A 22987-nucleotide genomic window follows, 5' to 3' on the forward strand; every position below is an offset into this window, starting at 1 on the left:
GGGGGAAGGGCTGAGGGCGCGAGATCGGTAGATTCCGGAAATGAAGCACACGCAGCTCCTTCGTTAGCCGTACGCGTCATCGCGAAATGGAATCAATGATTAGTGCCTTCTCCGCGCGTGAATTCGTAATCACGCCGCTTTTGACGAATCATTGTCGTACGTTCACGTCGAAGTTGAATAAAACCAGGCGGATCGATCGGCGCGATCAGTTATCGCATATCCGCGCTGATAACGGTAATTGATAAATCTCGCTCGTTCATTCCTCACCCTTTTTTTCGTAATTGGATATTCGGTAATCGAATCCCGGTCTTTTCCCTACGTATAGTTTTAAGCTCGCGAAGTAACCAGAGCTCTGTGTAAATAAGTCAACCCTCCACGGTGAAAATAGCGCGCGATTGATCTTCTTCGTAAGGCAGATTCCGCCGTCGATCGACTTCGCAGTCTTAATATGTATGCGCCATTCGTTGATCGCTCCATCGCGAAGTCGGATTCGCCGTGGGAAGCCGATATCGGCAAGATTTTCGAGATTCAATTTCGAGAATGCCTGAGCTTATAGTTGGAAACAACGATGAGTTTTCCGCCGGCAGGCGAACGTTGAAAAGTTCGCAGTTTCTGATGGCGAATCGTCTGGGATTTCCAACTTTTATCGCGCCCGTGATTGGTGCTCGCGGATGTTTTTCCGCCGGTCGAATCTCCCGATCTTTCTATTCTGCCGAGGCTTCTGGGTGACGTGACGTCTTTTGACGCATGGAGAATAAGGGACGAGAATTACAAAAATCACCGATGGGCGATGGTTTCTCATTTTCGTTACGAATTGACGCGGAACGAATTGCTTGCGGAACGAAAGTAGTATTACATATGTAGATTCCAGAGGTCGGGCAAATTGTGATACTTCATCAGCAGCGGGCAGAAATAATATTCAAAAAAGTTTAATACGCGAGCGGGGGGAAAAAAAAAAAAATAGACAAAAAATATACGCTCGCGGTACTTAATGTCGCCAAATGTTTCCCCTCTTTAAAACGCTCGTCGGCGTTTTGACACGATTTTACGTTTCATTGTAATATTTTAGCCGGCCGCGCGGACCTCGCGATAAAACAAATTGGAAGTCGCGCGGGTGTTGCCACCGGTGGCGGAATCCTCCCGTTTCGGCGGTGTTTCGCCTCTCGGTTTTAACAGTCGCGGTGGAGCGCACCTGCGGATACGACGATAAAACGTCTTTTAGCGTTGAATGCCGTCGGCTATGCGACCGACTAAAATCTACATTTGGTGTAAACACCTTAGCGAGGATGCCCATAATTTTCAGCTGCCGGCAGCCGAGGGAACACGGCGAAAGTTTCCGCGAGACAGAGAGCCGAGTGCAGCACATTGTGCGTCGTAAACCGGGCGCTGTAAATCTACATTCAAAAAGCGAAATATAGAAACTGCCGGCATAATTGCGTTCTGAATTAAAAGATCGCGTCTCTATGAAGCGGCTGGAATTTCTCACCGGCGATAAATTCACGTGTCTTTTTCACATTGTTTTTTTTTTCTTTTTCTTTATTTTTTTTTTCTTTTTTTTTTCTCGCGACAGCCTCGCCTTGACACGCCGCCGTTTACGTTTTCAGCTAACGCCGCGAAAATATAACGGTACCCGCCCGCAGCAACGTTTCGCAGCAGTTCGAAGCTCGGATTAAGAAATTCGTGACATTTACAATAGCGAACGAGATATTTAATCGTACCGTTTTCTTTCGCATTTTTAATTATTTCCTTGTTATTAATACGGTGATAAAAAGAATATGGAAAAATAAAATGGATAGCTCATATAATAATTTAACCGCGACCGTAACATGACAATATTTTCCTTGCGCTTTGAATATCCATGAAATTAATTCAACAAAACGTTCGTAATGAGAGAGCGTGAGGAGGGGCCTCCACGTCGCGCGATCGCATCCTTTAAAACGAATCCCGGCATTTTTTTTTCCGTCGAATCTTATTATTATCGTTTTATATTCAAACAAAAGCTCCGCGCGTAACATCCTGCGGGGCACCCCTCATCGTTTTTCATATTTTCCTCTAATGTGAAATATGTGACGTACGGTCGATCTGTCGTTGAAAGTAAAATCGCGGCTCGGGGAGAAAGGGCGTCGGCCGCGCGAGGCGCGGAGACGAGAAAAAGGAGGCGAATATACATGGACGATATCATATCGGTCAAGTAGGAATCGCCGAGGCACCGTACGCGTCATCGTGGTGTCTACCGCCGTGGATACGGAATGAATCAAACGGCTTTGACGCCCTTCGGGATCATGAATAATGCAGCGACGTGATCCAATTTATAACTCACGGAAGCGTAATATGTGTTATGTGGGGCGCGCCGCCGAGAGGTGGTGATATGTAGCATAGCGAAGAAGCTACGCGGATATTTCACTATACCGCGGTCATGACTATTCATTTTGCAGATAGTTAATCGAACGGGTGTCGGGGCCCGCACGCGACCCCTTCCCCTCGCCCACACACACGCGCGCGCCCAAACGTGCATGTATGCGCCTACATACCAGCCCGGTTTTTATTAATGGATTTTTACTCTTTGATAATATCGCGCGCTATTACGTTCGCGTATTACCTCGTGCGCGATATTACGTCGCCTACAACCCAGGCTGTAAAAACGATTAGGTTGTAAAAAAGTTATTAATCGCGCTAACGATACCGGACCACTTAACGGCCGTATCGCTCCCTTTTTTACGCGACGCAATTACGTGGACGTCGTAATTATTAAGTTAATATAATCGCGCAGCGTCCGGGGCCGCGGAGGCGCGGGGCAATTGATTAATCCCGCGGAGAAATCTCGGGGAACGGAGGAAAATCTAAAAATTTCGCGCTTTACTGCCGCGGCGGACAAGCGCGCCGCCGCCTTTGCCGGACACCGTTTGTGTTCGCAGCTTTTATCACAATATGGAGCCCGACGTTTATTTCGCTCGTAAACGCGTGGGGTCGATCGTCGCCCGGCGCGCTTGTCGCGACTAATTAATGCCATAATATTCAATGACCGTCCTGCGAGAATATAAGGTGTATCCGCGATTGGTTGGCGCAGTCGCGTTTTAATCGCCCTCGTTATTCGGATTATTCCTCGTTTAATCTCACGCGACTTCCGCCGGCTCCGCGGGGAAGAAAAAAAAAAAAAGAAGCAAAAATTCCGAAAGCGAGATAAAACTGAGTTATTTCGACCAGCACACCGAAAAACCTTTCGCGGGGAGGAAAGGGAGATCCTTTTCCCGGCTATCAATTTTACGACCGGGACGATCGCGCCCGCGAAAATCACGATTTAATTAACCCACCGACGCCCGATAACCCACCGGTTCGCCGTGCAATACGGCGAAAATTAATATTGTCGTCGAAGCTGCTCGATGTACATTATACGGGCCGCGCAAATACCTGCGCGCGTCGCGGGAGAACATAATGAGGCGGATAGTTTATGGCTGGCGACCATCGGTGACGTCCATCCGGCTATGCATTTTGATGCCGTTCATTGTTCGACGGCATATGCGATAAGACACGAGAGCGCGGACGACTCTACCTTTCTCTTTCGCGCGTTTATCTCTCGACGTTTGATCGACGCCGACGTCGCGCGACTTCTCGACAAATGAGACTAGTGCGCGCGAGCGCAATGGCAAATTAACCGACGAAAATTTTTTTTTTACTTTTTCTTTTTTTTTTTTTCCTTTTTTCTTTCTAATGTTTACACTCGCCGCACGAAAGGCAGTCGGGATTGTTAATCGCGGAATTAGTTACCCGCGATGGAAGCGGACGGAAAGAACATGCCGCGCGACTAAATGTACGCGAACTTATCAGCCGCCAGCAGGTGCTATCGCGGTGCAATATTAACGAGTCTGGCTATGTGCGTTCTATCGCGTGCGCCCACCGAGTACATCGGTAGTTCACTCTCCATACATTTCGCTTTTCCACTATTCGTAGTTGATACATGCATAAGTAAACCCGCGAAGCGCGAAAACCGGCTTTTACGTATCAAATATTTACTCGCAGCGTGCATGCTGCTTTTTTTCCGATTCTCATTACGAAACTATCCGAATCGCGACGTGCAAAAATAAGAGAAGTGCCCGGCGTGGACCGGGATTTTTTTTTTTCCCCCCCACGACATTTACGTCACGCTGCGAACGTGAGAGATCTGAGAGAGCGGCGTAGTAACGGCCGTAATCCCGTGCATAGTTAGCCATGGCGAATAGAATTACCAACAGGACTTAGGGAGTCTCTTCCCCCCCCCCTCTCTCTTGCATTCCCATCTCTCGTTGAGCGACTGCAATTGCACTAGATACGAGACAAAGTTAAATAAGCTATCCGGCGCAGCGACGCGTTAATGAAGTCTCGAAGGGGTAGTTACGTTTGCCTTACATATAAAACGTCATGTATCGTTAAAATCGAGCTGTCGGTTAATAATAAAGCAGTGTCTATATACGAGCGCCTCGAAATGCGAACGTCACCGCCACCATGGCATTTCAATATTTAGCAGCACGAGCTTAGTGTTGAGACAGAGGGGACTATAAAGAGAAAGAGAGAAAGAGAAAGATAGGAAGAGAAAGAAGGAGAGAAGGGAGTACATACTGGAACCGCTAATACCACCAATGCAAACTTCTCAACGTAAATGAAATTACCCAAACAAGACATCACTCCGTCGCGCTGTGCTCCTCTTTATGAAGCCAACGCGCGTACAATCCTGCGGATCAAAGTTGCAGGCGCACGGCTAATGTCGCGCAATGTCAACGTTCTTCTGCCACATGCGGCGGCGTGCGTAAATTCGTCAGAAGTTACCTGTCTACCGTTCGACGTCGTTGGAAATGTTGCCGTCGACTGCGAATCGCGGTTCCCTCTTTGTTACAAACACGCGGCTCTCGCATCGCGCTCGTTTCTCTCTCTCTCTTTCTCTCTCTAGCACGCCCATACGCGCGCTCGTTCCGACGGTCTTCATCCCGCGGGATATCCCAGCAGGAAAGTTCCTCCGGGTCACTCATTTTCCTGGGGGCCGTACCGCCGTAATAGATACGAAAAGCCAAACTCACAAACGGCGAAAATAAAGTTGCCGGACTCGTGACAATCCCGACGGACCGCCTCTCCGCCGGCGATAAATTCGAAGCTGCGAATATTAGCCTGTGGGTGCCACCCGGACATTCATGCGGCCCGCCGGGACCGCATATATCGTTCGCGGTGAATGAGTCCTCGCCTATAGAAAGCGCGAACGCCGCGTCGTTGTGCGTCAAATGACGTCTAATTTCGTATAAAATTTTGGATAGTGCGTATACTCTGTGTACGGTTCTGTTTTGTATCGTAATACCGTCGACATAAAAGAAAAAATTAAAAATTAATAAAAAAAGAAAAAAATAAAAAAGCTCTTCGCGATTATCGCGATGGCGCCTCGCTCCTACATTACGATAAACAACGTAATGCGAATAACGTTGTCCAAAATAGATTTCATGGCGATTCAATTTGAGCTCTCGTTCGTAATCACGAAAAAAAAAAAAAAAAAAAGAAACAAGAGATTTTGATTTAAATTAAAAAGCACTTTCAGCGAAATGGACGACGGGGACTTTTACGGCGGGGGACTTTTACGCGCCAAAAATTTCGCGAAATACACGGCGCGCCCGTGCTCGATACGCCGCTCCTGATGGACGATGCATATTCACGCGAGCTTTTACTATATGGGCAAATATTTATTCTCGATCTTCCTCCGTGGCGTTTACCGCAAACACATCGTATACGCGGGGCTGATCTTGCCGCCACAACAATCTATGCTAATTTCATAGCACTTCGTGAATGGTAAGCTGGAGGGTTATTGGCTCGTTATTGGGCCATCCTATTGGTATTGGGTTATACACTGCTAGATTATAACGACCCTCCGCCGATATTGCATTTCAAATAGAGAAACATACATTTCACGCGAGAGCGTGCATGCATGTTACATTATATCGCGATCAATGTAATGCATAATTTCATTTTACCTGTCACCTTTCGTGCCGACGTCGCTTCGTAATTTTTTCCCTCCGCTCACCGGCGCGCCGTATATACATAATATTTAAAGTAAAGAGAAAAAGAGGGTCCCTTTTTCTTCGTCTTCTTCTTTTTTTTCCAAGATTACGTCCAAAGTCTTTGGCTGCTCGCGCGACGATCGATAAGCCGGGGCAGAAATCGCAATAAATTATAACTGATGAACTCGAGTCGGCAGACGTTAAAGTTAAGAGCGACGCGAGGAGAGAAGTAAGCGGGACTTCAAAGGCCTGCCGGGGGAGTTTGAAATTTTAACGATCGATAAGCGCGAAGAAAAATTTGCTCGTGGGCTGTTCGATGTGTGTGTGTGTGTGTACCGTGGCTAATGAAACATCCGTCGTTACGGCGTCTTCGTTTCGCTGGCGGCAACGATGACCCGGGAATTACGATCGTGTCGGAAATTAAGTCGATTCGGCCTCGTCGCCGTCCGCGTACTAGGCGGCAAGATTGTTTTCTGGGTTGTAACGATCCTCGGAGAGTAATTGCCAGGTTGTTTTAGTTGACTCAGCACTGTCGGAGGAATGGAAAGCGGAAAAAGACGGTGAGGCGCGCGGGGGAGGGTGGTGCGCGAGGTAGACAAGCGAATTGCGACAGCCCCGACGCTCGTGTAAGCGAGGAAAAGCGGCAGAGAATAGTCGTGATAGAATATGTAACCCGAGGTAAGCTTTTAAATATTTTATTATCGAAGCGGACTCGAAAATTATATTTGCGGAGCATCGGTCTTCCTTATTACTTTCGCGATTCGCGGCGATTAAATTCTTAATGCGCGGAGTCTTTAAGATAAATCGATTTCGTATGTGCAATTTGGACTTATTTGTTATTAAATGCCGATTATTATGTTTATAATAATTTAATTACGATTAAATACAAACAATTTGCATACAATATTAATTATAACACTGACTATCACGTTTATGATAATTTCGATGACTAATAAATGATTATTTTAATTTATTAATAATTTATAATTTAATTTATTAATTATGCAAATAATTTCTGTTAATTTAAAATTATCGCTTGTTAATTGAAGTTACGGAAGACGCAAGGCGAGAGAGATGTTAAGAATTACACCGTGAATTAAATTAATATTAATGATCCGCCGATTTCTCTTTGAATTTTAACGAATTAAAAGAGGTGTGAATTTTTTCCAGTTGTCTGAAGAATAAAAATTCAATAGGTTTATCAGGTATATGTTGGGAGATGGTTTCGAATGCAATTGATTACCGTCGCCAGATGATTTTTACACCTATTGTATTCCGCTCGCGGGGATATGATACGCTCCGGCAACACTGAAATCGGCATTCGCGGGTACCTCGTGAAACAAACTACCGGCCGTTCCGTTTATACCGGCGGCGTTTTTTTTTTTTTTTTTACGATTTTCATTTCTTTAACATTCCAGCGGAATGTCTTATTTACGATCACGCGTTACACGTTACCGTTCCGCGTCGGGGGCTGACAGCACGCAGCGTAACTTGAGGTATTTTGCATGAAAAACGACGCCCCCGTATATTAAAATCCCTCGGCGAGAGACGCGCGTGCTCGGACGATTTGAAGAAATTTCTATTCGTTCGACTTTCGCGAACTTCTCCGCGCCGCGGAACTTGTTTCCTCCCGTCGTTAGCGGTATCGCGGGGCGATGCTTGGGGGCCGTGTAATGCGAGCCTCTCTTCCTCTCTGCTCCTTTTCGAGGCTCTATGCAAATAAATTCGCGAGGAGCCGAGCCGCGGGATGTCGGCGTCGCCGGCGCGGAATAAAATAACTTCCCCAGATAATACGCGACATTTTATTCTCTCGGTACTTTCGCGGCGCGCAGATAAGGCGAGTCATAAATTTTTCAATACCTCCGATTTGGAAATAAATCGTGCGCCGCGCCGGCGTATGCAGAAACGCCTGGGATAACTACGGGCTCCTTCCGCGGGCGACGATCCCGTTTACCTCTGTCACCGTGACAGATCTTTCGTAACAGAGGACTTTACGCATCGTCTCGTAGAAATCGTAATTCTCTTCATCCGTAATAGCCCGTAGATAGCGGCTGTGTAATCTGAAGCATCCATTCCGAGCTCTCAGAAATAAGAGTAGAGACCCTGCTCGACCGTATTTAGGGGGCGGGAGGGGACGGGAGAAAAGAAAAGGCGCTTCACGTTGATCGATATTGCGGGGCAATCGGCAAGAAAAATTGCGAAAGAGATCTAATGAACGATGACGCTCGTTCCTGCGGGACAATCGCGACGGCAGGGACATTTATTAGGTCTCAATACAATCGGCGCTAATCGTTTTTCCGCGGCGGTGAAACTCGCGCGAAGTCCCGTTGAAACTACCGGCAACCCGAGTAGAAATTCATCTAGCTATTCTGATTTTCCAGCTAGTGATTAGATCGCGCAGATTAGATATAATTCTTTTTTAATTTTGCTTGGTGCTAGCCTATAATTTGTAACGAAGTATATGTTACTTAGTGACTATTTTACTGTATGGGATTAAAAAAGTAAGGTTGTGTTTTTAAAAAAAATTTATTTAATATCTGACTGTTCAGCGCGGATCATGTGGCGAAATAATTCCTGACTAATAACGAGCTGGAATAGCTAAACATTTTTCGTCGCGTGCTAATTTACTACGTATACTGACCTAGCTAACGCGCGCTCAACTGCCGAGTCTGCTGGCCAGCGGGCCCGCCGGCCGTCGCGCACGCCGCGAGCACGTGCGTGTGTTGCTTCGGCTGACGATCATCGCGGTGGACGGTGGGGGAGGACCGCGCTGACCGCGCGGGCGGCGGGCCCGGAGGTCAGCGGCCGCGGCAGTCGAGCGCGTCGTAGCCATAGATTCGTACGCGTAGTAAGCTAGTACGCGGCAAAAAAACGTTTAGATATCTAGCTTCTCTGACTCGTTATTAGCCAGGAATAATTGTCTAGTAGCTGTAGACGTTTTAAACGTTATATTTCTGGCTCAATGCTGGGACAGTTTTGGTTAGCTAAGTCATTAGATAACGGTTAGGCTCAATTATCACTCGGGAAGTGGCAGAGTTATCCTTACGCGCACTTCCGCAGCTCGCTCACGCGTGTCGTATGTACGACAATGCGATATCGCAGCAAACTCCATTAAAATCACAGAGCGAGTCAATCAAGCATATTTGAACAATTTCTGGGGGGCGTTACGTGCAGGCGAACCTACCTGGAGCGTCGTCGACCGCAGAACACAAAGCTAAATCCACTCGGCCGTGCGGTTTACTATCATTGGACATATTACATTTTCCATAGATGACCTACGGTAGCAGCGCTTCTTGCTATCCCGGCCGCCATCGATCGCCGTACTGCGCGCCTTCGGTGTTGGCGAAATTAGAGATAGAATAAAAAATTTCACTCCTCGCGGCCACCGCTGTTATCGGGTATCGATTTAATGCAAAGTTACGAAATACTGTTGACTGCCGCCGAAAAAGAAAAACAAAAGCCGCCGCGTGGTTTATGTAACGGTAACCTCTTGGGCACTTGACTCCCGTAGCAGTAGATTTTCGCCGATAACGCCGCAACGTTACTCTTTTGGATACATACAAATAAATGGAACAATTGATTTTCAGCGAATGCAATATTCACAATATCGTTCATCGAAATTCTATCTAAAAGAACTCTTTGATTTTTTGTTTTTTACTTTTTTTTTTTTCCTCCCTCCCTCCTCGGTTTCTAGTAAAATTCAATTTTTAAACACGCCGCTAATTTGCCGCAACGGCGGCGTTCCCCTCGAAAGCTTTCTGAAAAATAAAATTGAATGCGCTGCTTTGTTTTTCATTTCAATTTCATTACAAGTTTTGCAATATCATTTTCAAATGCAATATCGATGTAATAATGGGTAACAGTAACCTAAAAATATCTGGCCACATCGAATTCTTTATTCGATTGATTTAATTTGCCGTTCTTTAGCAAATTGAAGGGCGAAAATTGAGCCGCGACAAATGAGCGATGTGAAATAAATGCGCGGGCTGATTGGCTCGGGAAATTAGAATTCTGATGTGCCGCCGAAAAAGTTTTACGGGGTTTAACAGCCGGGGTATTACGCTCAAGTTGCTATTATCGAATGAAAATAAAGCGGGAGCGCGCGCGAGATGAATGAAGCGCGGAAGTTGCCCGCCGAACGATCGGCCAGATATCGATGGCTCGGCTTAACGAATCACGGGGCCCGTAACTTCACCCCCCGAACGCAGGAACTTTAACTCGTCATGACAAACACTTAGTTTGGCTTTAACTGTTAATTGATCAGAAAATCCAATTCCTGATCCTGACATATTATGCGCCAGCCGTATCGCGGCGATTTAATGTTCCTCTATGAGAGATCGGCGTGTAACTTGTACGCGCGATAAATTACATCCGGCTTTAGTCACTTTAGTCGCAACTAATACGAGGAAATCGACACATCGCTCTGCAACGGATACGAAAACTTCATCGGGGGCCGGGAAGGAGCGCGACCGTAATCGAGACGAATTTTGCGAGCTGCAACGGAATTTTGGCGCACCTCGAAATATTTTTTTTTTCTGTCGTATCCGAGAATCGATTTCTTGTCCGAGGTTATCCAAAGTTATACGAGCCATCAATAACATTTCGACGGTTTCACTAACAAAGAGCAGTAACAAGCGCGCGATAAATTCGTTCTGTACACTTCGCGCGCGATGCATGGGGGCTTTACGGCTTCACGAATTATTACTCATGCTCGCTTCCGCATCGGAAAACGTCCAATTTTTGAGTTCTCACCCATTTTCGATATCCCAGCCATTGTGTCATCGCGTTCATCTCGCGCAGGTATCAATTGCCTTCGCAAAAAAAAAAAGAAAAAAGAGGGAAAGAGAAAAAGAGAGAGAGAGAGAGAGACGGAAAAATAAATAGGAAAAGGAGCAAGGCTTGCTCGGGGGGTTTCTTTTTTATTTTTTTTTTTTTCCTCGCGCGCTTCTTCTCGGCAACGTGTCTTGCGGCGAGTATTTCCGGAGCGTCTTCTCGCCATGCGCGAAATTAAGGCGGCGAACGGGCCTCGGAAAGCTCGGCAACAATTTATTGGCGCCCCCGAAACTATTCACTTCACGGGGCGCAACCTTCCGCTTTTCCGCGAAGCTCGCTCGCAATTATTCATAATTTATATTCCAGAATATCAGGCGCGCACGATATTCGTGCTCATTCGTCTTTCTTATTGGTCCCCGCGCGCGCGGGCCTCCTCCGCTGGGTCCGCTCGCGAAAGAAAAATCAGATAAATCACTGATAAATCGTCCCGGGCGATCGCCAACTGCCCTCGGCGACATTGACGCTCGCTGACGCGTCACGGTACTAATTACGAGTAATTAATCACCGACGCCGGCTCGATTTTCACTCGTTCTTCGCACGCTCGCCGCGGGGCGTGTTCCCATCGAAAACGTTGCCGCTGAATTAAATCGCTTCTCGTCAACAATTTTACACGCTTTTACACGATTATAAGTTTTCGATAGGAGCGAGCGAAATATTACAATAACACGCTGACGTAATCGATTCGATAACGCGCGATTTTCGGGGCGCTGGGCGCGATCACCTCTGCGGTTTTCTTGCGACCCGTGGGCTTGCAATAAAAAAAAAAAAAAAAGTGAAAATAAACGCGTGATATCCATTAATCGGAAGCACGAGCGGTCGAGAATCTCTCGATTCGCCGTGTTGCACGGGGCGTTTTTCTTTCGCGCCCGCAGCGTCGTAGTAATTTTCTTCCACCTTCGGCTGATAAAACCCCCGTCGTTTCAGCAACGCTAAAGCGCAAGGGACGTTCTCCGCGTTTTCCGATTCGCCGATCCGTCTCCCGATCGCGAGAACACTTTTAATATTCTTAGGCGGTAAAGCCTGGATCTCGTCCAGGGTAGGAAGAAGACGGTTTTCCACAGTGGCAACCTCCCGTGTCTTTCCCGAGCGCTCTGTATATCTACGGAGAACAGGCAATTTCCTGAAGCCTCCGATCGTATCGATTACGCGTCGTCAAAGACGAATGCCGAAATTAAAAGACGAAATCGTGACTTCGACGTGCACTATTTCACAAAGCTCGACGGAGAACACGGGGGCAAGAAGGGAGGGGGGAAGGGAGGAGAGGAGGAGGTAAGGGAAGGTCTTTCGTTCTCGACGACCATTTTTAATATCTGTAGAATCTCGGCAAACTTCCTCATCTGTAATACTTCGAGTAGTAAAACAAGAAGACGGCTCATAAATAAAAAATGAAGTACGAAGCACCATCGCGTTGCGTCGCTTCGCTGTCGGGAAATCCCGACGTGTTCGGGGTAACGTCGGGATACTTGTCATTTCTATTTTAATGTCGAGCAAGATTAATACGGGGAGGGGGAGCTAATAAGGGTAATACGCAGCGCGATTGTATTTTCACATCGCGACGATATATATTCGTCCCGACTTGTCTCGCGCGTCTTGTTCTTTATTCGCGTGCTTCTCGGTTGGAATAATATATCCCAGCTTGCGACGACGACCGGGATGTATCTGATTTTGGCAGAGTCGCCTCGTAGGCGCTTGGCGTTCCGCCATTGGCCTATCAACGTAATTATTTTTACCCGCACCGCCGCTCGAGTATCCGTAACGATCGCTACGTGCGCCGCGATATCTCGCTTCGATCGTCCCGCTGAATTAGATGGCCTCGAAAAGAGCCCCCGCGCATTTCCGCCCACATTGGCGCGGCGCGCGATTTTTCTAATCGCGCTTTCCGCAACCCTTTTACTCGTTCCCCGTTCAAAGGCAAACGCGAGATCCCGCATCGGCGTTTACGTTAGCGCGTCGGTCGGATTTCTCAGTCAGCGTTAAATATTTGCGTCTTAAGCCGCGCGTTAATGACGACAGTCTGACAAGTTCTCTTTGCGCGGCGCCGGCAACAGCAGCTGCGGTGGGCGAAGTTACAATGCGATACTGTTCGGAGCTGGGGAAATCAATGCACATCTGGAGATCGGACGGCTGGCAATGTTGGTGCCTGGCTGTGTGCCGGCATATAGAGGACGAATCTCTGTATCCAATCATGATTGTCGATACAGACGATATCCAGGCCCCTGTTATAGTCGTAGCTCGTCGAACTGGGTCATCGGTTATCTCTGCACGAGTACATTAACTATTGGTCCCTCCGATGCGCTATCGCGCCAGGTTTCACAGAAGATCATGTGAATATCGACCGTACGTTATTAGCGATCGCGAGAATTGTCATCGAAGTACGTTGCGTTATTGAACGTTAATAGACGACGCGAGCAAAAGGTAAACGAAAAATGCATCTCATCGATGAAGTCACTCTTCCGACGTTTAATAAAGCGCCGTCGAGTCAATTTTCGATCTTTCCTAAGTACAAACGAGCGAATTGAGCTCGGAGGCCGCGGACGCGTAAATCGAAAATCATGCCGCCGTTCGAGATTTACGTGTTCAGGCAATTTGACGTGTCGGCAAAAGCAAATGAGCAGCTTCGTTATGCCGGGAGAGCCTCAATTAGCATAGGATCGGAGCGGCGTTTGTGCACGACGATTGTTAATATCTTCCAAATTTGTGATACGACACTCGGCGGTCAATATATTAAGCGAATCGCGCGCGCCGGCGGTCGGTGAATACGCTCGCAGCGGTGTTCCTCGTGCCCGGGCGTTTGCATCTGTTTCAGAAACGGGCGCTATTTGTTCGTGCACCGACGTGTATGATGGTGCACGGTGTGCAATGGACATGCAGGCGGCGCGGATCCCGATAGAGAGAATCGCGCGCGCGGGCAGGTCCCGCTTGCCAGGGCGGTCGCTTTGGTTACTGCAGCTGCAGTTACAGCGGCCTGATGCCACAGTGCTTACAGCCGGTTAAACCCGCGCGACGACCGGGCTCTCGCTTTAATGCCGAATTATGAATGGATCGCGATAAGAGATAAGCCGCGCGCTTCCTGACTAATGCGTGCGCGTGAGCTCGCGTGCAAATGCTCGCCGCGCGACGTCAATCACGAGTTTTCCTTTGGCACGCGCACGCCATTACGTATTCATTCGCCATCCGATTTCGTCCATGGACTTGCGGGGCGGGCGGGTATACCTCCATTGAATTACCACGCGGCCCTCCTCTAAATAACGTAGAGCAAGATGAACGGTCCCGAAGAACGCGGCGCATGAAGAAAAATGACGCGTTTCACGTTTCCTCTTCGTTTCCCCCCTTTTTTCTGAAGGGGTAGGGAGGGACGGGCGGGGGGGGGTGGGTAGTATTAAGATCCTTTCGCAAGTTGGCTTAACTAAGTAACCGTGACGAAGTTATAATTAAGTGGCGCGTATTCATCCGATGAAGAAAGCGTAATTAAAAGTTTCCTCCCGGCGAAGCTAACCACGGCGCGTTATGAATGTGTCGTTTACCATGCGCGCTCTATCATCCGCCGCTTATACCACTTTCCATTAATGACCGCTTGGACCCGACATTATTCGTTAACGTAGTTGGAGAGACCGGAGCTGCTTACGCGCCCCCCGCAATCGACTCGTTTCTCGCGCTCGCGCTAACTAGGAGCGAACAGTCGGCTTAACGATGCTAACAATACTTGTTTTAATTAAAGCGCGAACGTACATCCGTCCTGATTGTAAAGTTACGAATCAAAATCTCGCTCGCCTTGAGCGAATTTCGTAAAAGATCCCGCAAGCCTGGCGAACCCACGCGCGTTGCGACGCGCAATAACGAATCGCGGAAAATTGCGGCTGCGATTTTCACTTGCGTTCAAGATGCACGGTGTAATGATCGAGCGTTAACGACGACGAGAAGATTTTTATCGCGCATTTCAAAGCGCCGGGTGATCAGCGCGGCAAACGAAATGCGGAACGTTCTTAATTGCGCCGCGTAGAAAAGTCGCGCGTCGGATAAGAGCGCGAACGTGAAACGGTTTTTTTCGAGTTGAATCCCGTCGGACGCGGATACACGCATCGTAATTTGAAAAGTGAAGGCTACGAGTGAGAAATGCGCGGAAACGAGAGGAAAAGCAGGTGAGAGTGCGGGATGAGATGGCGGAAAGACGAGCAAAGGCCACTGGCGAGAAGAGACGCGGGAGGGAACGGAGAAAGAAGCGCGCGCTCGGGTTCTTCGTACTTCTGAAATTTCAGGAAAGCCGGGGCTCTGGTTCGTTCCCAGGAATGTTACGCAATTGAATCGCTCGGAAAAGAGGAGCTAAGTAAATTTCCCGCCATTTTCAGAACTCTCAGCCGTTTATGCCGAGTAAATTTCTCGTTTGTTCCTTTTTCATTCCGGTGCCGCGCGGGATCGTCTGGCCGACCCTCCGCGGAAGATCGAGATGGAATATAAGAGATGCGCTCGCTGGCTATTATCGAGAGGCGCGTCGAAGCGTTTATTTTCAAGAAGTGACTTCGTCGCGCTTTGAATTTCTACGGACGGTGACGATTAATTAGCGTAGGGCTGTCGCGAGCGAGACGTAAATGACGCGCCGGCGATTTCGGGATTGTTTTAAAACTAGGCAACGCGATTGTTATTTTTCGACGGAAATATTTGATCGGGCCGCGCATTACTGGAAACGTCACGCGACATCGAGAGACGAGAGAGCGACTTTTAAGGGGATCGTTACTCACGCACGTGTGGATCAACATTTACACGCGTCTGTAATCACACAATGGAAAATAAACCACCACGAAGCTATCTGCTTTCGTAGTAATCGGGATAACGGATTACGCCCGGAGCTACGCTCATTTGGGAGATGACTAACGTGAATCGGCGCTGTGAGAAACCTAGTCCTTTATCAAACCAGCGCGTTCAATTAGTCGCATCTTACGCCCGGATTTACAGTCGCGGCGGGGAGGCGCGACTAGATGGAGAACCCTATCTGACAGGCGGGCGTATTGCGTTCAAGCGCGCACGTCGGAAAGGAGACGGGAGGCCACCACGAAATCCGCCGTACACATCGGCCATCCTCTTTTCGCAGCTCGGACGAAGGCTGTATTTTTAAACGAAAACGTTCGCCCGCGCGGCGGCCAGTAAATTTATCCCTTGCGTTACTCCTGGGTCCATTTCGTAGTTCGCAGAATGGAGGTCCACCATCAGCACCGGGGCTGGCCTGGGGTGGCAGGCTGACTGGGCTGCTCGGGGATGGTTGGTGGTGGTAGGTCGGTGTTAGAAGCTCTAGATCTATCGGCCGGTCTACTCTAGGGGATGCTAACCTGTCCAAGGGATGCTGTTCTCCGCTTGACTCTCCCTTAGCCTCGAATGGCGGCCGCGGCCCGTATCCCACATTTCTTTTCTCCTCTTTTTTTTTTATCCTCCTTCGCGTAGTTACGTGTATAGTATTATATCTTTCGCTCTCGAGAACGCGCACGTCCAACCGAACTTACACCGATCGATTTCCGGTTAGCGACCCTCGAGAGTATACTCGCCTCGCCCCCCACCGTTGTTCCGAGTTGCTTATATCGCGATTCGTCTTTGTTGCGAGCGCCAGCCGGGAAGTTCGTTATTTCACGTCGCCGTTTTGCATACCGTCGTGCACCGATGTGTTTTAGAGGACCAGTGCACAGGTCATTGCGCCCCAACTTTCTGTAAGTGTTTCTGCGCGCCGACTATGCAGGAGCAATATTAATTTTAACTTATTTTGTATACGCGACGGGATTATTAATCAATTTCCCGCAGCGAAAAATCAGTCGAGGTTTTAAACTAAATATCCAAACTAACAGTCATTGTTTCACACATAATTTTCTAATTAAGAAACTTTTTATAATTTCAAACTCCGGCGATATTGTTAGCGCGTTTTTATAATCTGCGACTGCGTTCGAAGACGGCCGCTAAATAAATTTTCGTTCGATAATTAAACGCAACAGTCGCGCTTATTGATTGTGCCGCCGGAGCACTGGGATACTGGGGGGGAAAAAAAAAAAGAAAAAAAAAAAACGGCGATTCCAGTCGGTTATAACGGTCTGTTTCTCAAGCGTATTGCGCTTTTAAAGGACAGAGAGGTAAAGAGAGGTCGCGAGAGAGAGGAAGCGCAGGTACTCGAGAGAGATGGGAGCTCATGGCCCATATCGATACATCAGTAACCCACTTCTAGTTGACAAAGCGGATATAATGCAGTGGTGCGGCGAGAGGAAAACGAACGGAGGCTGCATGCGCCCATCCCTGGCGCGGCCCCATCTATTTCCACGAAACTGACATTTCTATCGGAACGTAGTTTCTCTTTAAAAACTTTTCCGCGGGGCTACAGACGTGAGCGTAGTGTTTTACAAGCACTCTCTCTTCCGCACTTTGGCTCCGTTCTTCGTTATCCACGCGCGCTTTCGCCTTCTCTTTCCCCTCCCCCCCCCGTCCCTCCGCCCTGCGCCCTTTGTTCCTTCCCCTTTTTCTTCTCCCCCCCCATCCCCCTCTTTCCTCTGTCTTTCTTGAATCTCCTCTGACTTTTCCTTTTCTTCCGGTGCAGCGTAACGATCCTGAGCATCTCTCTATTTATGCTTCGCAATTTATGAGCGCGCACGGGCTTATATTCAAACCGCTTGCCTCTCCGTCCGCGCCCTACTTCGCCGCTTATCCTTTCTTACGCTTTATATTACGCTTTTGACACACACGTGGAAGTCGCTACTTTTATCGAATTTCGTCCCGAATTCATTCGGGATTCCTATGCGCTCGCGGGGCCACTTCAACCGCACTTCTATTTGCGCGCTGTAGCTTATTAACTTGTAAAATCGTATATATATATGTATGTATATCTTGTAATAAATGTAAAATCACGTCGCTTCATGCGAAATGCGGGGTCGTGATTTATTAACGGCGTAGCAAGCCACGCTTTGTCCACTTTTCATTTTTTCTCTAATAATTTATTCGCGAATTTATATTTACTAGATATTACAAAACGCGCATCATTCACTCTTGCTTCCGTTAGCGGGTAAAGAGAATCGTTTTGCATTTAATAATTTCCAGCAATGGACTGCGGATGCACGCGCGTACCTTACGTGGTAGGACTTTAAAAACGCTTCCCGTTGCTTCGAATGTAATGTTCACGTACATTCGGAGGTTAATTATAATTTAACTCTTTAAATCGATAATGTAAAGTACAGACGGTTCGCGTAATCGACAAGTATCCGCCAGCCACAGCTTCACGATACATTAAAGTTGAATATTCAACACAATGCACGACGTATAAATTATTTTATAACCCGTTAAGCCGCGTCGAGGTAGCGGGCGAGATACATAAACAGCTTACGGGCAATTAATATTCGATATGACGTCGCGTATAATTTCTTTTATAGCGGTATTAAATTTGGCAAGGAATTAAAATTTCGCGTCAGTTGAACGGAAAGAGTGAGAGATGAAGGTAGATCCGGAGCGCGTGGAGCGTTAACGGGGTGAGGGGGATAGGCTCGCGCGCGAGTCACGCAATTTTTCTTTTCCATTCCTACTCCGGCGTCCGAGAGCGTAACACGTGCGCACGAGGCGCTCCGTCTACATCGGAAGAATCACGCATTACCGGTCGACTACAAAGCGTAATCCAGCGTAAATTACAATCTCCTATCAATCCTCTTTACGCGGAGAGCCGTATTGACCGCTTCTTTTCCTTGTAAAGTGAGTTACATTTCCATTTATATGTATAATACATTACGTTCGTTTTTCTGGGCCGGCCGCGTAACCGCGAAATCATCGCTTTAAATGCTATCGACTGCGTTTCTGTAGACCGTGAAATTTTTCGCAGCACGTCCGGTAGAAGTATCTCTGGTGGTGCAGGAAGTTAGTTGACCGTCGGGATCAGTATTGTCGTAGCATGGGCGAAGGTGGCCTTAATTGACGAAAACCGCGACGTATTCGGGAGGTGCGTATCTGTGATACGTTAAGAGCGATGTTGAATATAATCGCAAAAAGTTTCTTTGTACGAGGTATTATTGCGTAGCGAACGAAAGTCGTAAAACAGGGTCGCGTGGAAGGCGAGGTGACTCGCACGATGTTGGCAAAACAGCCGCCCTTGGAATGCGCAGCGCGGTCGGCGAAGGTTATGTACGCGTCGAATAATATATTTAATGATTGTAAAATATTCCGTAAAGCCAAATCGACTTTTACGATCAATGCTCTGTACATGTAGACTGTGCACAGTATCAGTGAAGTGAATACTTCGCAATGAACGCATTCACACACTTTGATGCTTCGTATTTAATTCGTATTTAATTTTCGCATTTTATCCTTCCGTTTATCTATTCATTGTTTTAATATACATATTAATTACTTGATTTTCCATTGCGAATTAATTCACTTTGCGAGTAAGATTACGTCGCGATGAATGGCTCGATGTTCTAAAAGTATTAATCAAGTATACTTCTTTCTGTTTCAGATAAAGTACGAAGAAGATGGTTACGTGTACGTTCGTTGTCGATGTTAAGCAAACGAACCGCAGCTCGGTTCGTCGGGTTGTACTTCGCGAGTGTCGCACAGTAGTGTCGCGCGATTTTAATTTAGTATTCGAGTTTTTCGCGAGTGACCTGTGTGTGAAAGGAGGATCCGGTCTGACATTCTGAGAGGAGGAGGAGGCCTAGGAAAGGCATCCTGCTTCAGCGGAGCAACGTTTCGGTGAGTATCATTTTTTAGAAAAATAATAATTAACTTTTTCGTTATTTATTAAGATCGCTCTTTCATTTTGATAACGATTAAAAATAATTTTTTTTAATTTAATAACTAATTAAGAAAGAAATTTTACATTTTAGAAACGTTTTGTTTATTACAGATTTTGCTTGGATAATAAATAACTTTATTTTTCATCGTTTAATTGAAAAGTTAATTAGAAGCGTGTAGAATTTTTTTTATTTTTTTTATTAATACGGTTTGCATTATTTTAATAATATCTCTACAAGTGTACAATAATAATAATAGTCTCTACAATTAAATTTTTATATTTCTTTGTTACAGTGCCGTCGTATCTACGTTGCTGATATATAACTCCGCTGCTGCGCATCGAATCGGTGAGTTAGAAATATTTATATCAACGTTACGATATTCGCGCGAATTTATCTCCGATTTTAACGATTTTCCGTTTTTTATACATTTAATATATAAGATGTTATTATTATTATTTTAATTATTAATCCCTTGGTAAAAGTACCGTCGCGTTTCGCGTTAAATATTTATTCGAAACAAAAGTGCGCTTTAGCTTCGTCGACAGGCGTTCCCGCTTACGGGAGCGGGAAAAGTCTCGCTGGATGGGCCGTCATTCGCACGAGATATTTTCACGTTTTCGTTACATGTCTCCGTGCTGCACGGAGAGAAGTCTTATTCCGGCAAAGCGCGGCGACGCGCTTCCTTACGTTTTCCGCCCGCCCATTTTTTCCCTTCGACGCCCTTTTCCTCGGTTCTCTTCTCACGCGACGTCGAAAGCTGTCGGGGGATGAAAGGCCGCTTCGCTAACGCGATGTCGCCCGGCAAAAGGAATATTTCGTGCCACCTTTTTTTGCATCCATTTCGATGTCGGCCACAAAAATTGAAATGCAAGGCAATTGGAAGATGGAGAGTGCTCTAAGCGCGGATTCCTTTGTCCCGTTTGTTCGGCGGTTTCGAGTTGAAAATGGATTCGTGCTGGAAATTAGGCCACGCGAGCGGCTGGAAAGTACGGTGTAAATAGTGCACGGGGGGAGATGAAATCGTGGACGATCGCGGATTCCGCGCCGTTATCGCGTCTCGCCGAGTATTCGTCATCGAGCTTAATTCACTGCGCTCTCAATATCAGCGCATAGGGAGGGAAAAAAAATAGTTTTCTTCGCGCCGGGGTCTTTAAGCTGCCTGCATATCGCCGTCCTCGCGGAGAGAGGCACATTTACCAACGTTTTATCGAGTTTAGCTCGTCCGGAAAACTCGACGTCCCGCCCTTCACCCCCGGAACTTTTTCACCGACAAGGTATCCCTTCGTGTCGACGTTTTTCAAACTTGTCCCACGGTGAACTTCGTGACACGATGAGAACTTCTAATATCAGGAAGACCAGATGATCTTAAAACTTTCCAGATGCGTAATTAGGATCTCCGTAGACGGGGTCCTCGCGGGCCCTTCCGGGAGCCGCTCGGCGGCGGTTAACGTAGGAACGATAACGATCCGGTAATCCAGCGAGACCGTTTCTACTCGGCGAGAGACGATCGGTCAATAACAATTCTCTATTTAAATGCGATCGCGCGCCGTAATAGTCGAATAAAAAGTACGTTGACTTTCCGCTTAATGGCGTTCACATGTTTAATCGGGTGCTCGCGATTTACGTTACAATTAAGCCGAACTCTCATTACCGTAAAATACGGCGAAACACGTTATATTACCTTATCGTTGCGAACGGCATGACATTCAAGTGCAAAACGCCGGTCTAAATTCTCACGGCGCCGTCACGATCGTCGACGCCTGCCGATGTAAATTCCGACAATAATAGCTCGCAACTAGTCGCGCAGGAAGTACAGAGCCGACGTTTAACATACTATCTTATGCATCCCGCTGCACCGTGTACTGAACTTTGATTCTATTCATTCAAACACTCCGTCAGCAGGAGAACAATTGGGGCGGGAGAAAGAGACCGAGAAAGAGGGAAAATGCGTTGTTTAAGCGTGCGAACTTTGCGCGAGTCTCGAGCAAGGCGCCGAATTATCGGGCGATTCGCCCGCGCAGGGGAAATATCCCGTGGGAAAGGGCCACGCGTAATCCCGGCGTATATTGATAAACAGGGAATTATCAACTTACGTAATTTTACGCTTAATGTTTAATACCTCCCCCCCCCTTCCCCCGTTGATTAAGTGTCCGGCGATAGCGAATCTATTTTCGCTATAAAAACATCGGGCTGAAATTGCTGCAAAAATACCTCGCGTGTTCATCGGAAAGAGCATTTGCAGCATTTAGCGGTATGAAGTAGATAATCGTATCATCCAATCGGCCTGAAGCGACCGCAAGCTACGAGTTGCTGTTGCTGCTAAACCGAGCTACCGAGTTACTCGCTCTCTCGACCAGTGGACGGATGAATGTATGTGTGTGTGTATATATGTGTGAACATATATATATATTTACGCCGTCAGGGATAAATCAATATAACTACGCACTGCACTATATTTCTGAACGCCGTACGTTGTAACGACCCTTTGTCGAACATCCATGTCGCCCCAAAGAAGTGCGAAAAAAAAAAAAAAGGACTCTTCAACTAACGCGGAGTTATGAATCGTTTTAAAGCCCCTTCGCGAAGCTGCAAACATAAATATGGTATAATTATTGTAGAGATGAGACTTTATGTTCTATAAAAAAAAAGGAATAAAAAAAAAACAAGCTTAAAAAAATTTTTTTTTAACTACATTAAGTACTATTAAAAAAAAATTATGAAAAGTATAAAATCTCATCTCTAATTACGGCCGATTCAAATAGCCATGATTCCTGCAATTAAAATTTTAACGAAGCAGATTTTGTATTTTATTTTTACCGTGCTTTATCGTAGGATTTAATTTTCGCGGCGCTTACGCTATCTAAAATAAAGCTATTCGGCGATTTGCCGGCTCGCAACTCCAGTTATTGCGATTCCTCGCGAATCGTCAGAAATCCACATAATATTCGCAATCGCCGGGTAGCACACTTATTCTGCTCGTAATGGCCGCGCGCGCGGCACGAAAAACCGTGACTATGCTCGATTTGTAATCTCACCGCGGACTCGAGTTTCACCGTTTCACGACTTCGAATCACGTTACCGCGTTACCACTTCGCATCAGTTATCGCACCTTACCTCCCTTTTGGGAGCAAAGTTGGTCTTCCGTTACAATCGATATCGCGATTATCGCCGAGTCCGTCATCGGTGGATTAGAGCTATCGCGATGCCGAGCTTGCATATAGCGCGGCTTTGTACGTTAAAAAAAAAAAAAAAACAAAGAAAAAAACTGCAAAGTCCATTTCGAATTAGCGAATAAATCTACGACCTCGATAAAATAAATCGGAAATTTTTGAGATCCCTGACATTCGAGATCACAATCCAAGCGATCGATTTTGTCGTGCGCTTCGTCAATAAAAAAATAAC

General features: G+C 47.0%; 1 protein-coding gene and 1 long non-coding RNA gene across 5 annotated transcripts in view; one reads left to right on the forward strand and one right to left on the reverse strand.

The window, feature by feature from the left end:
• LOC139106036 (putative receptor-type tyrosine-protein phosphatase mosPTP-1) overlaps positions 1-22987 on the reverse strand; it is a 254865-nt gene that overhangs the window by 101425 nt on the left and 130453 nt on the right. The window lies entirely within an intron of this gene.
• The window catches only part of LOC139106043 (uncharacterized), a 119085-nt gene continuing 113475 nt past the window's right edge, over positions 17378-22987 (forward strand). Inside the window, exon 1 of the long non-coding RNA XR_011546278.1 lies at positions 17378-19930. This is a non-coding gene — a long non-coding RNA (uncharacterized lncRNA). The remainder of the gene's footprint in view (positions 19931-22987) is intronic.

This window comes from Cardiocondyla obscurior, linkage group LG10, assembly GCF_019399895.1.
Source record: "Cardiocondyla obscurior isolate alpha-2009 linkage group LG10, Cobs3.1, whole genome shotgun sequence".
NCBI lineage: Eukaryota > Metazoa > Arthropoda > Insecta > Hymenoptera > Formicidae > Cardiocondyla > Cardiocondyla obscurior.